The following is a 15,273-nucleotide window of genomic DNA, read 5'->3' as shown; positions in this document are numbered from 1 at the left end:
TGGAGCCAGGCCCAGACGGTGGGCTCGTCGGCGAGCGCCTGGTGGCCGGGTTTGCCACGGAGCCCGGCCGGGCACAGCCCGAACAAGCTACGTGGCAACTCCCTCTCCATCCCATGGGCCCACCACCTGTGGGAGGAACCGTTGGGGTCGGGTGCGATGCCACATGGGTGGCAGTGAAGGTCAGGGGCCTCGGCGGACCAGACCCGGGCAGCAGACGCTGGCTCTGGGGACGTGGAACGTCACCTCTCTGTGGGGAAGGAGCCGGAACTGGTGCGGGAGGTGGAGCGCTACCGTTAGATCTGGTGGGGCTTACCTCTACGCACAGTCTTGGTTCTGGAACCATACTCCTGGATAGGGGTTGGACTCTTTTCTTCTCCGGAGTTGCCCAGGGTGTGAGGCGCCGGGCGGGTGTGGGGATACTCACAAGCCCCCGGCTGAGCGCCGCTGTGTTGGAGTTTACCCGGTGGACGAGAGGGTCGCCTCCCTACGCCTGCGGGTTGTGGGGGGGAAAACTCTGACTATTGTTTGTGCATATGCACCAAACAGGAGTTCGGAGTATTCGGCCTTCTTGGAGACCTTGACTGGAGTCCTGCATGGGGCTCCAGTGGGGGACTCCATTGTTCTGCTGGGGGACTTCAACGCACACGTGGGCAATGATGGAGACACCTGGAGAGGCGTGATTGGGAGGAACGGCCTCCCTGATCTAAACCAGAGTGGTTGTTTGTTGTTGGACTTCTGTGCTAGTCATGGATTGTCTATAACGAACACCATGTTCGAACATAGGGATGCTCATAAGTGTACCTGGTACCAGAGCACCTTAGGCCGAAGGTTAATGATCGATTTCATAATCGTTTCATCTGATCTGAGGCCGTATGTTTTGGACACTCGGGTGAAGAGAGGGGCAGAGCTGTCAACCGATCACCATCTGGTGGTGAGTTGGGTCAGAGGGTGGGGGAAGACTCTGGACAGACCTGGTAAGCCCAAACGTGTAGTGCGGGTAAATTGGGAACGTCTGGAGGAGGCCCCTGTCCAACAGACTTTCAACTCACACCTCCGGGCGGAGCTTTTCGTGCATCCCTGTGGAGGCTGGGGCATTGAACCCGAGTGGACAATGTTCAAAGTTTCCATTGCTGAAGCTGCAGCGAGGAGCTGTGGTCTTAGGGTCTTAGGTGCCTCAAGGGGCGGTAACCCACGAACACCGTGGTGGACAACGGTGGTCAGGGAAGCCGTCCGACTGAAGAAGGAGTCTTTCCGGGATATGTTATCCCGGAGGACTCGGAGGCAGTTGCAGGGTACCGAAGGGCCCGAAGGGCTGCAGCCTCTGCCGTGAAAGAGGCAAAGCAGCGGGTGTGGGAGAAGTTTGGAGAAGACATGGAGAGGGACTTTCGGTCGGCACCAAAGTGCTTCTGGAAAACTGTTCGCCACCTCAGGAGGGGGGAAGCGGGGAACCATCCAAGCTGTGTACAGTAAGGATGGGACACTGTTGACCTCAACTGAGGAGGTAATAGGGGCGGTGGAAGGAGCACTTTGAGGAACTCCTGAATCCGACTAATACGCCCTCTATGTTAGAGGCAGAGCTGGAGGATAATGGGGATTGTCGTCGATTTCCCAGGCGGAAGTCACTGATGTAGTCAAACAACTACACAGTGGCAAAGCCCCGGGATTGATGAGATCCGTCCAGAAATGCTCAAGGCTCTGGGTGTGGAGGGGCTGTCCTGGTTGACACGCCTTTTCAACATTGCGTGGAAGTCTGGGACGGTGCCAAAGGAGTGGCAGACTGGGGTGGTGGTTCCCCTTTTTAAAAAGGGGGACCAGAGGGTGTGTGCCAATTATAGGGGTATCACACTTCTCAGCCTCCCTGGTAAAGTCTACTCCAAGGTGCTGGAAAGGAGGGTTCGCCAATAGTCGAACCTCGGGTTGAGGAGGAACAATGCGGATTCCGTCCCTGGTCGTGGAACAACGGACCAGCTCTTCACTCTCGCAAGGATCCTGGAGGGAGCCTGGGAGTATGCCCAACCGGTCTACATGTGTTTTGTGGATTTGGAGAAGGCGTATGACCGGGTCCCCGGGAGATACTGTGGGAGGTGCTGCGGGAGTATGGGGTGAGGGGGTCTCTTCTCAGGGCCATCCAATCTCTGTACAACCAAAGCGAGAGCTGTGTCCGGGTTCTCGGTAGTAAGTCGGACTCGTTTCAGGTGAGGGTTGGCCTCCGCCAGGGCTGCGCTTTGTCACCAATCCTGTTTGTAGTATTTATGGACAGGATATCGAGGCGTAGTCGGGGTGGGGAGGGGTTGCAGTTTGGTGGGCTGGGGATCTCATCGCTGCTCTTTTGCAGATGATGTGGTCCTGATGGCATCATCGGCCTGCGACCTTCAGCACTCACTGGATCGGTTCGCAACCCGAGTGTGAAGCGGTTGGGATGAGGATCAGCAGCTCTAAATCTGAGGCCATGGTTCTCAGCAGGAAACCGATGGAATGCCTTCTCCAGGTAGGGAATGAGTCCTTACCCCAAGTGAAGGAGTTCAAGTACCTTGGGGTTGTGTTCGCGAGTGAGGGGACAATGGAGCGGGAGATTGGTCGGAGAATCGGGCGCAGCGGGTGCAGTATTGCATTCAATCTATCGCACCGTTGACGAAAAGAGAGCTTAGCCAGAAGGCAAAGCTCTCGATCTACCGGTCAGTTTTCGTTCCTACCCTCACCTATGGTCATGAAGGCTGGGTCATGACCGAAAGAACGAGATCCAGGGTACAAGCGGCTGAAATGGGTTTCCTCAGGAGGGTGGCTGGCGTCTCCCTTAGAGATAGGGTGAGAAGCTCACTCATCCGTGAGGAGCTCGGAGTAGAGCCGCTGCTCCTTTGCGTCGAAAGGAGCCAGTTGAGGTGGTTCGGGCATCTGGTAAGGATGCCCCCTGGGCGCCTCCCTAGGGAGGTGTTCCAGGCACGTCCAGCTGGGAGGAGGCCTCGGGGAAGACCCAGGACTAGGTGGAGGGATTATATCTCCAACCTGGCCTGGGAACGCCTCGATCCCCAGTCGGAGCTGGTTAATGTTGCTCGGGAAAGGGAAGTTTGGGGTCCCCTGCTGGAGCTGCTCCCCCCGCGACCCGACACCGGATAAGCGGACGAAGATGGATGGATGGATCTGCAAGAAACAGGAAGAGAGGGGGAGAGAAATAGCCAGCTGTTTTTACCTAGGCTAGTCATTCTAGATTCCATTCCTATTTTCATAACCTGAATGCAGCATACAATTTATTATTTAAAACATAAAACATAAGCATGGTTTTAACTTTTTACAACCTAACACTTGCTAACACTGAAGTGAGTAGTGTTAATTTCGTCAGACGAGACGAGACTAAATATGTTCGTCAACAACCTTTTTTTCCACGACTAAGACGAGACTTTTAGTCGACTAAAACTTGACTAAGATACCTTGAGTTCTCTTTTGACTAAAACTAGACTAAAATGACGAGACTTTTAGTCGACTAAAACTTGAATAACAAAAAATGTTGGACTAAGACTAAATTAAAAATAGGTGACAAAATTAACACTAGAAGTGAGTCCAATATGAGGCTTAGTTCTATCAGCATCAGCAAAAAATCCTATATGCTACTTTGCTTCTATTGTTGTGCACACAGAGATGAGAATATATTGGCAGCTGCAAGGGAATGGTGTGGAGCTGGTGGTGTTTGGAAGCTCCAACATCCGCCACTTGATTTGACAGCATAGGTTAAGTCAAGTGTATTTACAGTGTATAGCCAAAAATCACAAGTTCGTTTTAGAGGGGTTTACAACATGTATAACTTAGGGCACCCTCTATCCTTAGAACCTTTAGTCGAATAAGGAATGGCTCTATAAAAATAACCTCAACAGGGAAAAGAAGAAAACTGCTCAACAGTATTGTTTTCACGTACTCTAGTTTAGAAAGGTAATTTAAAAAAATAAAATATCAGAACTTTAAAAAAGAAAAAGCCACTTTCTGCATACTTACTGGAAAATAACTGATCTGACATGTCACATATGATAAAAAGGTGCAATCAAATCTCCTCCTTGTAGTGATTGTGCCACACAATCACTGCACATGCATATATATATATATATATATATATATATATATATATATATATATATATATATATATATATATATATACACAAAAACACCTGGGTTTTTAATAAATGACTACCTGTCATGAGTGTGTGGTTCTCACATTACAGCACTGTGAATTCATTACGTGTGCCCTTTGGAAGTCTAACCAGCCAGGTGGGGTGCCATCAACCCCCCCTCGCCTCTGAATCACGCTGTGCATTTCAATTGCAAATACTGTACACATTTCAGTGCCCTTGTAAAACACACACACACACACACACACACACACACACACAAAACAGGCCAACATACAAGCACACATAGAGACACAATTCGCATTCTATTATTTTTTTGAGCAATGCACAAAGTTTAACCTACAGTGCCTTTGTCTGTCTAGTGTTGAAACATATTTCTCTGTCTAACGCTTAGGCCTGGAGATAGATTTTTATACACGCTGTCTCCTTGAAATTCTCTCTGGGTAGCTCTCAGCCACTTTCATCCTCTTTAGCAGTTCTTCAAGTTGAAAGCAGCAGAAAAACAAGACTGAGATTGTATCCTGGTTAGTTTAATCACCCACAATGCGTTCAAAATCTGGAATTATTTTACTCACACAGAGATTTGGGTGTATTTTGAATTGGATTAGTGTAGGTTTTTCTGCTGATAGATGAGATTCTACAAGTTCACGTCTGACTCTGTGTCCGTGTATTCCTTCATCTATTATGTATTACACTGGTTCTGGATGCTACTGTGTTTATAGCTGACTGGGTTTGCAGTGATGGGATAAGGTCTAATAGAAAAAGTCAGGTTAGTGGTTAATATCAGTCCAAAGTGACCTAAGAGGGTCTTACTGAGTCATCACTAGTTTACGTGTAAGTGTGTGTATGTAGAGGGGAGAGGGAAGGTGTTAGAGGCTCATGTGGACTGGCAGAGCTAAAACTAAATCCTCCTCTTTCCATCAATAATTTTCTGCTTTTTCACAGCCCCTCTAATCCTCTTTCTGACGTGACTCACCTCTATTTATTACCAGAGTGCCCGCATGCCTCAAACAATCAGGCAAAAGTGGTGTGTGTGTGTGTGTGTGTGTGTGTGTGTGTGTGTGTGTGTGTGTGTGTGTGTGTGTGTGTGTGTGTGTGTGTGTGTGTGTGTGTGTGTGTGTGTGTGTGTGTGTGTGTGTGTGTGTGTGTGTGTGTGTGTGTGTGTGTGTGTGTGTGTGTGTGTGTGTGTGTGTGTGTGTGTGTGTGTGTGTGTGTGTGTGTGTGCGCATGTATGTGAGTGTGACTTTCAATCTGCACTGATCTTGATCTTCCAGATAAAGGTCCTTGCCTGTGTGTGTTTCTTTGGGCTGTCTGCTGGCAGATAAGGAATTGCACCACAACTTCTGAGATGATGGTATGAGCTCTTGCTCCACAAATTCCACCTTTGTCCAAAATAAGCATCAATATCAGATCTGCATTGGTGTGAAGTAATGCTGCTGGGACAGTGGTGGCCTAAAGGTTAAAGAAGCGAGTTTGGGACCGGGAGGTCGTCGGTTCAATCCCCAGACCGACAGTATAAAATCTGGGTGGGGAAAGTGAAAGAGTGGCGCTTGTCCCTCCCTCATTACCACCACTGAGGTGCCCTTGAGCAAGGCCCTTAATCCCAACTTCTCCAGTGGAGCTGCTCAGCAGCAGTTCAGACTGTTGTTGTACCGGGCAGCTTCCAGATGTGTGAATGTGATCAGGGCGTTCCTGCAAAAGAGAGGTTTCCTCTCAGTGAACCTTCCCTGAATAAATAAAGGTAAAAAAATGTTTTTTTAATAAAGCATAGAGATAATCACTGCTTAAATTTAAATAATGGCTCTGTCTGTAAAATGGATCTGTGCTTCCAAAGTGTAGAGATAATGCATCATGCTGGCCAGGCAGGCAGCTCACTGCTGCTGCTGACTCAGTGCATGCATAGCTGGGGCTTGGGGGGTTAATGCAGCAGGGCCACGGGCTGATCCACAGCCCATCCTCATCTGCCAAAACTTCAAAGGATGCCCTGACAGAGTCTAAATCGCCATCTCCTCCAGTCCAGGCTCTGCAAAATACTTCCCCTCCCCCTCAGTGCACAGTTCAAACTCGGCCTCATCTTTTATGTATCAATTACCCCATTGATTGTGCTCTAAGAGATTCATGAATACAGAAGGAGCTATTTCCGTATCACACTCCAGCATATGGAGTTTTTTTTTTTTTACAAGAGAGGAAATATTTCTCGCTTGTACAGCCCTTATTTTAATTCCCTCTTATTCTTTTTTCTGTGTTTCGGTTTCTGTTCCCTTGTCGTTTTTCATCCCTGTCTTATACCTCTTGCTGCATATCGCTCTCCTGACTTCCACGTATTTTGCATAGAAGGCCACAGTCATTTCCCCTTTTACAGCGCTTCTTTTTTTTCTCCTTTTATTTTGGTATTTATTGTTCACTCATGAATTATTGAGATTGCAGAGAGTGAATACAGTGAATTTGAGAGCTGCAGTAGACTTGCAGGGAGCTCACTGGAGATGGATACTTTGAACTACTTCTTCAAGTCCAATCCACAAGTAAGACACAGCTCGGTAACGGCCATTGGGTCTGCTTTGCCTTATCCGTTTACTTGCACAGAGAGCAGTGAAAGCTCTATTAGCATGTCAACAGTTTGTCTCATGTATTCATTTATGTTCATCCCTTGGTTGTTTACTCATTCATGAATACATATGTTGATCCATTTTTTAACAAGCCAGCCCTCCTCACCCTCTCTCTGTTTCAGTACCTGTGTTTAAGTGTTGTGCATGTTATGCATCCCAGCAGAGTGTGAAATTGAAATTCTCCCCTGCAGAGGTGATATGATTGACAGAAAGAAAGAAAGAAAGGACACATGAGATGTGAAATCTCATATTTTAGTAAAGTTGTTCACTTGAAACTATGAAGCTGTTCATTTAAAGACCGTTTTACCGCTCTTGATGATATGTATATTGCCATACTATCATATGTTTATAATGCTATCAATATTCATAACAGTTAAGGATGCTGTGTGGTATAAAAGTGTAATTTGCTTTGTAAATCTTCCTCAGACTGTGAGTCAATTTGGGATTACAAAGTTCTATGTGCAGTCTAAATGGTTTTGAGATATTGAACTTCAAAATGTTTACACATAATAACAACTTAGAGGTACTCTAAATATAGAATATCAATAGCCCATTTGTAAATGGGAGTTTTCTAGGTCAGATGAATTGCAGACAAAACCTTCTAATTAGGTGCCATCTCTGATGTAGGAACAGTACCTTTGAGTTATTAATACTGATGTTACTTCTTGCTAACAAACATTAGCGTGAGCGTTGTACTTACCATTAGCAAGATAGCTGACTAGCATGATAGAATAAATAATAGGTTAAGTGGGTAGTTTTGTAACAATTCTGCACCAACTTTGGATTGCCAGACTTTGGATGTATTAGTATCCCTTCACCTTGTCATGTGAAAAGGCAATGAAGCCCCCCTGGAGTATCAGTGCTTCCCCCCCGACCTGTGTCTATGTGTGGGTGTGCGTGGGCAACCTGTCAAAATCAAGTCCCACCTGGCGAGCGTTGGGCAGACCACCATCTGTTCCGTGCCCCCCATATTGAACTACCTGCCACCTCCTTTTCATCACCTTCATGGGATATCAGGAGATGGATGCTTTCTAGAGAATGAATTAGCAAATTGTTAGTTTATTCTCAAACAAACAATATTGCATCTGGTTTGATAGGCTATTACAAGGGATAATTATGTAATTATCAAAGCTGGATGTTTCTTACGTAAGCATTTTTCATGTGAGAAAAAAATCCTGAACAACATGACAGGCCACTGCCGTGTGCTTTAAGAAATGGGAGCAGAGTGTTGGTGATCTGCGTACTTGTAAAGCAGAGTGAGTCATTGCTCCAAGACAAAGACTAGTTTCGCCCTCCCTCCATACACCTCAAGGACTTAACACGCTAGATTTAAAGACGCTCAAATAGGGGCGACCTCTAGCTCATCCAGTAAGAGCATGCGCCCCATGTAGGCTGAGTCCTTTGCAGTCCCCCATCTCTCTCCCTTCCATGTCTATCCAGTGTCACCACAAATAAAGGAAAAAGCCCCCAAAAAATAATCTTAGAAAAAAAAGACGCTCAAATAGGTTTAAAATGAATTTTCTACCCATAACTTTTCTTCTTGCTGGTTTTTTAGTTCTGCATATGTTCCCTCCCTTCTTTCCTGCCTTTTCCCCTAGATGTTGCTTCCCAAAAGATGGGGTTTGGATCAAAACCAACATGTGTACACTGTGACAAAACTGGGCTTTGCTGATTATGTACCATTTTTAATGTTTTTTAATCCCCCCTCTCTAATCAATTAAAATCAAAGTTTTCAATTTTCTTCTGGGGTCTACTTGAAGCAGGAAGGGTTTTGTATATGTCTTGTGGGTTTTTCTTTCTTCTAAAGAAGAATTGTGCTATCCACCATGCCCCAGCATTTCACCAGTAATTGCAACATTAAAGTGAGTCTGGAAAAAATACAGGGAGTAAGAGCACAGCATGAGCATGTGACACATGGACCAGCACATTAGCCACCAGGGCACCACAGGAGTGTTTTGATATGTTGTGATAAATTCTCAACCATGGACTCTCTGTCTTTGTTCACTTCAAGGTGGAGAGATGTGCATGCACCGAGGACGAGGAGCCTGGAATTAAGAGAGAGAGAAAGAAAAGATGCCGAAGATGAGACAATAAAGAAGGTGAGTTACACTTACCTGCATGCTTTTTCTCTAGATCATACTGCCTACAGTGCTGCTATACGTAGCTATGGATGCAGCTTGTATTGATGTACAGGGAGTGAGTGCCTATATAGTGAGGTTCACTGAGGTAAAGCAGTAAGAAAAACATTGACATATAATATCAACTCTGAATACTGTAAATGTTCACACCTGCACACTCACAATTCACCTTTGACCATTTGAGTTCAGCCTTCCATGCGCAAGCTGTAACCTTAACCTGGCTAAGTGCACAATTAGTGGAACAGCATCTGTCAAGGTTGACAGCCTACCATCAATGGCAGCATAAACTGGACAGAAAGAGACACAAATGCTGAGCGGAGAGCGACAGAGGGGCGAATGGCGGGAAAAAGGGCGATGACGGAAAGATGTGGCGATGATACGAACAGACCAAATGAAAAGGAGGTTTCACAGAGGCTGTTTGAATTAAATGCTTTTTCCTGTTTGTATATTAACAACTGGTGACAGAGCAGATGGTGGTGGTGAGATAAACAGTTTAAAAAGTGTGCAAAAGTGCTTAATAGCAAGTAAAAGTGCTGAACATGTTCACTGTGCCAGGCATAAGTCAAAGCACTCTAGCAATGTTATGCAGACAGCAAACAGAAGGGAGGGCAAAGGATTTAGAGTTATTTTTAAAAACATTCTTGCTAACATTAGAATCGGACATTAGAACCAACATTTTACTACTTTCCCTTGCTGATAGATACTGTATAATACACAAGTGATCTATCCTGTTCATGAATGTTACATTTTACAAAAAGAACTCTGTAAGAGTCCTTAAGGATTCTGGAAATGTCTTCACAACAGCTGTTAAACAGCATTCTCGGCTTTTCAAAGATCGCTGGGTATTTATTTTTCTGGAAAATCTGCTCTGTGACTCAAATGTAATGGTATCACATGAGAGGCACAGACTGGGCCTGACTGTGCTGTTTGCAAAGTTTTGTCACCCAACACTTTAACATTCAACAGAGTTCTTCCTTTCACACGTCTCATACATACAAAAGACTATTCCCAACCAAATGCAACCACTTCAATTATTTTTTATTTTTTTCATTGATTTAGTAATTAAAAATCTAGTCTACATGGTTATAAAATCATTCAGAATTTTTCAGAATGTCAACATGTTTCCAGAACTAAAGTGTGTTCATAATAATTACAGCAGCTGCAGCTGTATTAGAATGGGAATAGTGCATTGTCATTACCATGAGTGGTTAATATATAATCACGCATGGGATCCCATCTCTGGCTCAGTTCTTGTAGACGAGCCAACCCTGAACCCTGAGGCCTAGAGCCACTGCCAAAAAGCTGGATTTACAGCGAGCACAGCTTACCATTTGAAAACATATCATTGCTCTGACTCGGGTCATCATCGAAGGCTATTTGAAAATAAGTAATGTGGTTTACAAACAGACTCACAGCCAATGTGTTCTGAGGGAGGGAAAGATTTGACAGGCAGTGGGATAAACAGGTTGATAGCTGAGACCGTATCACAGAAATCCCACTGTGCAGTCTCACTCTTCAATTTAACCAGTTTTTTTTCTTCATACACAGCAATCTTGATGTTATCCTGTAAAAACAACATTTTGAGTTTCCAACATCAAGCGGTTTTCTGTGGAGTGTGTTTATGGAGATTAGGCAACAAATGAGTGTGTAATTAGGGATGATCAGATGAGGTAAATCTTGGCCAGTGGGAAGAAGGTCAGTGCGCTGATACTGGCAATCACAGCAGAACAGAACGGACACCCGGGGTTGGGTAGGGAAAGATAGAAGAGGAATGATCAAAGAATGGAGAAGGGTACGGTAGAGATGAAAGAGTGCCACCCAAAGCTGGACTGGACAGCTGGAAATTACGTACACTGCTGACAGTGGGGAGATGTGTGAGAGATTCTCCTCATACCATTACATTACATTTCAATACTCACAGATTAACAATAAACTGCCCGGACTAAGTTTATCTACTGTAGTCAGCGTGCAAGGCAACACATTTGTTCAGCTAGGGAGCTTTAACGCAAGGTGTTGTGATCCATTTCTTCCACTGCAGGCTACCAAAGAAGAGGTTTGTCAAGAATACACATTGGCATAAATAGGTTGCAGTAGACGATGCTAGTTCTTAGAAAGTGTTTGATGTGAGCATAAAGCACTGAGCATGCAAAAGCACTTTTGAGAAATCAAGGGCAACATGTATTAATCCATCCAAGCTTTCAGCAACTCTATAAATAGTTCAGCGTTTCAAATGTTTTTGTGATTAAGGTATTAATGAGGCCTTAATATATTTAAATGTAGAGCACAAGGAAATGCTCAGCTAGAACTTCCTTATCTTTGAGCCTCCCCAGTTCATTAATTCATAATAACACATTTCCAAACTAAATGTAATTTTTTCCCTACCTTTTCAAAGACTAGTTTGAGATCATATCTCTTTGTTGCAGAAATGAGACTCCTTAACCATGGTTCACATCTTGAGTGTTGCCAATGATAACATCTAATATTCAAAAAGTCCGTGTTATTTAATGTGATGTGTGTCACCTCATTACGACGGAGTTATCTGTGTACCTGAGCAAATTATGAAATGGGAAGCTAATTTAACTTGCTCAATGTGCAGCACATTTCACAGTTAATTTGGTCGTTCATGAAACACTCATCAGCATATCACCTTTACACCCTCAATGCTTTGTTGACACCAATTGACACATGTTGGGGTGGCAAAGGCAAGACAGTTATTTAATTTACTTTTTACCACATCATAAAAACGGAGACTCAATGATCATACTAACATGAATAAGTTATTGTTTTAGTTTAGTTTGTTTTAGTTTACATATCCTTGAAAATGCAAAATTTTCGACATTGCACTCGAGACAAATGTATTTAGTTTCCTCCCACGCAACAGTTGATCATCTTTCACAATTACCATTACTTACTAGTGTTTTAAACACTTGTAAATATAACTTTTAACTTGATCTGCATACTTGTTAGTGTCCATTGAAAGCCTGCCTATAATATCCCTGTAAACATTAGCCTGTGAAGTGTTGCTTTTTATTTTCTGTCTCCACGCGCACTCAGTGTTTGTCCTTTTAAAAGATCAGAACATTCTGAACATTGTTGAATGAATAGTGAGCCAATAGTGTAATTGCCCTGAAAAATCATAGATTTGTGAATGCACTGTTTCCAGCTTGAGGAGGTTTTAATATCCAGAAATATTGATTTAATGGACCTTGGATATACAAATAACATGTAAAATCTTAAACTGAGAGGTATTTTGCTTTTAGGATATTGGCTCGTATAATTCTGGCCAGCTGGAGCGAATCATAAACAAACAAGAGTTAATTAGAGGCAGACATAAACATGCATCTGAAAAACAACTCCATGCTGCAATAGCTTTGTGGTGCATTTCTCATCTCATGTCTCTTTCTCAATGTCTTTCTATTCTTCTTTTCTCTTCCATTTAAATGTTATTTATCATAGATGTTCTGCCCTAAATGACATGCTGACCACAGCTACCAGCTCTGGGCACAGGAAACGGCCACTGAATTTCTGCTGAAGAGAAACCGTCTCAGTAATCTGAGTTTAGCAACAAGGCTCCAGTCTTGAGTCTTTGATAGACGTTGGCTAAACCTGTGTTGACAGGAGACATAATTGAGGCATTGATGGCATTAGCCTTGGTGATTCCATTTAGTTGGGAATGTCCATGCCCTCTCTCCGTGTCGCCAAGTTTTGATGAGAGGTCAGCTGGGAACTGTCAGCGCACAGCGGCCGTTCACCTGGTTTGACACCGGCTCTCTGTACAGGCAGCATGGTTGGTTGAGGCTCAGATCTCCACAGTGTGCAGGGAGAGATGGAATTATTCCTACTAGCCTCTGTGTGAGTGTGCATGTTTGTAGTGTGTGTATGCATGGCGTTGTATTTGTGATTGCTTTCCTTGTGTATACGTGTGTCGCACTGGATATGCGTCCACCAGCACTCATGCGAGAAGACGGCGGGTTAGACACCCTCCCCCCGACCCTCTTGCTCAGTTGGATCTCACTCCCATATCTGTCAGGCGTCTGTTGATGTGTCCTCAATGTGACATGCCACCCACAGTTAAGGAGAGGCACAAATCATCCAGCTTTTTCTCATTTGTTTACCCAAGTACATCCCATTACCAGTCTGTGACCTCTGCCCTCAGAAGTTAAGCAGATAACCTTGCGTTGCTCTTAGAGATGTACAGCTGGCCGCCTGGGTAGCTCACCTGGTAGAGCAGGCGCCCATATATAGAGGTTTACTACTCGACGCAGCGGCAGCGGATTCGACTCTGACCTGCGGCCCTTTGCTACATGTCATTCCCCCTCTCTCTCACCTTTCATAAAATGCCCAAAAAACTGATCTTGAAAAAAAAAAAAAGACAAAGAAATTGACAGCTAAATTAGCTTTTTTTTTCTGCAAGCTTAATTATTTTCCAAACTGGAGGGAGTTACTTTATTACAGAATAATATGCACATCATAAATTATTGTTTGGAATCAGGCTTCACTGGCACTTTGTTATTAATACAATATGTAATCTTTTATTAAGCACATCAAGCAAAGGACAGTAGTAGCAGGGCTCGAGAGTGCGACCAATTTGGTCGCAAATGCGACCAAAATTTGTAAGGGTGCGACTAAGATTTTTCCTAGGTCGCACCGGTGCACCTAACGTCCTTGCATCCGCTGCCTCTCCACTAACGAAACCATGTCGTTTATATCGATATGGTTTAATGTTGCATTACATGACCCATTCCTTCTGGAAAGCCGTGCCTGTGTTTGGATCTCTCCTCCGCGCAGTCCCGCCCCCATTCACTCACACACCGGCCGGCTCACCTGCAACATGGAGAGACACAGCGCCGCTGGTCCAAACTCCCCACATTTGTCTACAGTTTTAATTGTTATTAACACAGCTGTATATTGTTAAGTATGAGAAGGAAACCTGTATTGGTACCAGTGTTTCCGCTGGTAACTCTCTGTTATTGCAGCCGCCACGGCGAAACACACATTAGAAGTTATTAAATGCAACTAACTTCAGTTCATTGAGTAATAGCGTGTGAGACAGAGCCTGATGGATCATAGTTCATAAAAATGCAGCACAGTGACGATACAGACATTTCATAGCCTACACAAGACGGGTGTAACGCCGCTAATGAGTCAGCCGTCATTCTCTGAGTAGCCTAGCATATGCTTCAGTCCATCGCACTCCCTCGGTCTTTCGGTTGTTCTTTTTTTTTTTTTTTTTTTTCTAAAGATTTCGGCCTTTATTTTGATAGGAAAGCTGAAGACATGAAAGCGGAGAGAGAGGGGGGGATAACATGTAGGAAAGGGCCGCAGGTCGGAGTCAAACCTCTAGATTTACCAACTGAGCTATCCGGGCGTCCTCTTTCTCTTTTAATCAGTCTGTTATTGTTGTTGAAAGCTTATGAAGGAGCTTTCTCAGATATATTTTTTTTATGTATATCCTAGGCTATTTATTTTAGATAACTTTCATTTATGTGTTGCAGCTGTATATTTTCAAACTGGTAAAGGAAACCCTGTCTTTGATTTTTATTTTAATCATTAATCAAAGAGCTTGTGAAAAGTGGCTTTGACTTAAAACTGAACATTTAGCCCACTTTGTAAAAAAATACAGAGCTATATATCGTGTATCGCCATTCAGCGTTACGGCGATGCAAGGAAAAATTTGGGTGCACCTAAATTTTGTGCTGGTGCACCTAAATAAAAAAAGTTAGGCGCACCAGTGCAACCAAGGCAAAAAGTTAGTGTGGAGCCCTGAGTAGGTTTTTAGACTACATCAGCTAAAAGCATATCAACACTTCAGTGTGTGTCAGCTTTGTTTCCTGACATGTAATTAACTGTAGAATCAGTTGTTTGAAATCACTCTGGTCTGAAGACACTCTGGATGCCTCTGGCAGCAGTTTGATGCTAAAGCTGCCTGACAGTGGCAAATGACTGTACTGTGCATACTGTACAATCAAAGTGCATACACACACACACACACACACACACCACACACACTGCTTGTTTCAGCAGGAAATGTGGGTCATTGTTTTTTTTCATAAAACAATGTGAATGCTTTGCAAGACGTGCAATGATGCATCACATTTTTTGTGAGTGGGCAGAGGATTAAAACGCATAGTAATGCAGCTAAATATACACAGTTTAATTGTCCATGTTCAGTTTATTTGTTCTGCTCACAAGCAACTGCATGAGTGGAAATAACCGCTGTAATGAAGCAGCAGCAGCAGTCTTGTTATCAGCTACAAGTGTACAAACACAGGAAAAATGCCACAAGGATGGAACAGTTGTGAGCCTTACGCTGGCATTAGCAGCATTAGCATCTTTTTCACATGTGGGTCATGGCCGCGGTTGATGGATGAGGCTGCAGTGTGTTACGTTGAACATGCACAGAGATGCACAA

General features: G+C 44.2%; 1 protein-coding gene across 3 annotated transcripts in view; it reads left to right on the top strand.

The window, feature by feature from the left end:
• dlgap1b (discs, large (Drosophila) homolog-associated protein 1b) overlaps nucleotides 1-15,273 on the top strand; it is a 105,488-nt gene that overhangs the window by 28,092 nt on the left and 62,123 nt on the right. For all 3 annotated transcript variants that reach the window (XM_028569217.1, XM_028569216.1, XM_028569218.1), the window contains exon 2: nucleotides 8,735-8,822. The gene's annotated coding sequence lies outside the window, so the exon portion shown is untranslated. The remainder of the gene's footprint in view (nucleotides 1-8,734; nucleotides 8,823-15,273) is intronic.

The sequence above is a fragment of the Perca flavescens genome, chromosome 22, assembly GCF_004354835.1.
Source record: "Perca flavescens isolate YP-PL-M2 chromosome 22, PFLA_1.0, whole genome shotgun sequence".
Lineage (NCBI taxonomy): Eukaryota > Metazoa > Chordata > Actinopteri > Perciformes > Percidae > Perca > Perca flavescens.
This window is presented reverse-complemented; position numbering and strand designations above follow the sequence as displayed.